The sequence below is a fragment of the Miscanthus floridulus genome, chromosome 15 (assembly GCF_019320115.1).
Source record: "Miscanthus floridulus cultivar M001 chromosome 15, ASM1932011v1, whole genome shotgun sequence".
Lineage (NCBI taxonomy): Eukaryota > Viridiplantae > Streptophyta > Magnoliopsida > Poales > Poaceae > Miscanthus > Miscanthus floridulus.
The window spans coordinates 8,036,528-8,038,887 of NC_089594.1; the positions used below are offsets into that span (position 1 = coordinate 8,036,528).

Consider the following 2,360-nt stretch of genomic DNA (forward strand, 5'->3'; position numbering starts at 1 on the left):
CTCCTTCCGAGCTAGCTGCTAGCTACGCGCTGCTGGGAACGTACGTGAATGCTTGATCGGTGGCGTGCATTCACGTACACATTTATGTTTGTGTGTGTAGACGATATGCACCACACGCGCTACGGTGGCGCGCATGCGTGGAAACAACTAAATGCTTAATCGCGTTTTGAGTCGCTGCTCAGATAGGGATTGATTTGATTCTTGTCGCCATCTGCATGCATGCGTTGCTAATCGGAGGTGAAAGAGCGGCAAAGCTTGCCGATGATACCTTTGTTTGCTTGTTTTTGATGCGCTAGTGTGCTTTTCCGTCCGACATATCACTATGTGAAATATGATTTTTAGGGGCGGCTCCAGAGGCTCTGCAGGGGCGGTTTGCCCAGCCGTCCCTATGCAAGGGTCTCTACAAATCATGCATTTGTAGGGGCGGTTCCCAGGCCGCCCCTACAAATCGATTTGCCCCTACAAACAGGTATTTGTTGGGGCGGTTCTATCTAGAACCGCCCCTACAGTACGTTTTCTCGTAAAAAAAATTCAAATTTACAATTCAAAATCGTGTTGTCGAACTCCCTGCGACCGCGACTACAAGCACAAGAGTATTCTATAAACTACAATTACAAGTCCAGTTCACAAGAATATATACAATCCATCATTAAATATACAAATTCCATACACATTGTTATCAACGTCCTAGAGCAAGCCTTTTAGTCTCACGAAGGTGTTGGTACTGAGGATTTGTGGAAAACTCAGACTCTCGGTCATGGTAGGCGCCTCTGACATGTACAATCTGGTCCAATATGAAGTTGCAAAGGTCGCCGACGAGCTCTAAGAGTTGGTCATCCTTGTATGGGTCTCTTTTCATTTCTTTCTCTTCTCTCCACTACAAGAGAACAAGTTTCGGTTTAGTATTTCATACTATGTATGAAGTTTTTATACTACGGGTGAAGAGGTTCAAACTTACCCTTAAGGGGTGTCTCCTGTAGGCACCGGTGTTACTCATCATAGAACATATATAATATCCACATTGTACATTCCCAGGCTTCTGCTTGGGATACTGTGTGTTTTGCATATGAAAATGTTAAGTAATGCTTTTGACAACCATGTAACGGAGTACTGAAGAAGTAAGTTACACTTACCGCACATAGTGTTTGTATAGCCAGCTTTTCCTTCCTTGCTGGATCATGCCTTCCATGATGATTAGTGACATAGAACCTAAATGCCCTGTTCGAATTATTTTAGCAAATACAACTTGTTCGTATCCAAAAGTGAACGTTACAAGTATGTATACAAACATATAAGCTAATGAGGATTGTCGATACGTATACGTCTTGAGAATCGATATGAAGTCTTTGTATGTCACCGTGTCCCTATCTAATGAATCAAATACCCATGCCATGCTCCTCCCGACATCAACGGCTATACAAATCCAGTGGTTGCTACATGAATTTAATCATAGAACTAGATAAGCTCTTTTGCATCGAGTAAAATATATCGAACAAAGCTTTAAGTATAGAGTTGAACTTACTCAAAGTTGTATGGTAGCCATATAGTAGAGTGTTGTTGGAGATTTTTGAAAGCCAGGGCAATATATGCCGCAACCTTAAGGGACTCTTCCCTTAGTTTCGCGTATGGATGTGCTCTTTCTCCCGAAGAGTCTTTGCAGCAGCTAGCTCTTTGGCATCCAGTGTCCACCATTTAGGGTAATTAAAATTTGTTTGGGCTATAGCTTGAGGGTCTACATACCCGACTTTCACACTTGACATTTGTTTGACAATGTGCCCTTGCATTCTACAAATCACGGCGTGGGTTAGTTACAACAAAATTCAAAGATTACATTCATATCATATCGGGAGGACAAGGACTTACAGGCATCACGTGCGAATTAGATTCATCTCCATTTCTCCTAGGTGAAAGCATGTTTGCATGTCATTGAAGTCAAAGACAATTTTCCCTGCTAGGCTTCCAAATGTGCCGGTGGGGAAGCATGCTTGTATGAGATCTATGCTCGTTGGGAGAACACGCAAGTACCAATCATAGAACCTTCTCATTCCAAGTGGTAGGCGCTGGATGTCCCGATTTGGTAGGAAGGGCTTGCCTCTTTCATATGTTTTCGGGCAATCCTTTGACCATTTGATGGCATCAACATTTGGATACTGCTTTGCAATTTGGTGGAGTTTGCTAGTCCCATGATAGGACTTTTTTAACTTGGTTCTCAGGCTTGAAGTGGTCATGGGAATACCACTTGGACATAGACGAGACGTCTCTCATCAGAACATAAACTGGCCTTATGGTGATTGGATGCTTCTTTCGAAGTTCCCATTCAGGCACGTCCTCATCTTCTTGTGCTACAGCTTCTTCAGGAG

At 43.1% G+C, this 2,360-nt stretch overlaps 1 long non-coding RNA gene across 1 annotated transcript; it reads right to left on the bottom strand.

The window, feature by feature from the left end:
* Nucleotides 1-688: 688 nt before the first annotated feature.
* Nucleotides 689-1,623, bottom strand: LOC136508052 (uncharacterized). The gene is made up of 4 exons (XR_010771839.1): nucleotides 1,523-1,623; nucleotides 1,134-1,433; nucleotides 959-1,051; nucleotides 689-877 (listed from the first exon to the last, which is right to left on the bottom strand). It is a non-coding gene; the product is annotated as an uncharacterized lncRNA (long non-coding RNA).
* Nucleotides 1,624-2,360: the final 737 nt, after the last annotated feature.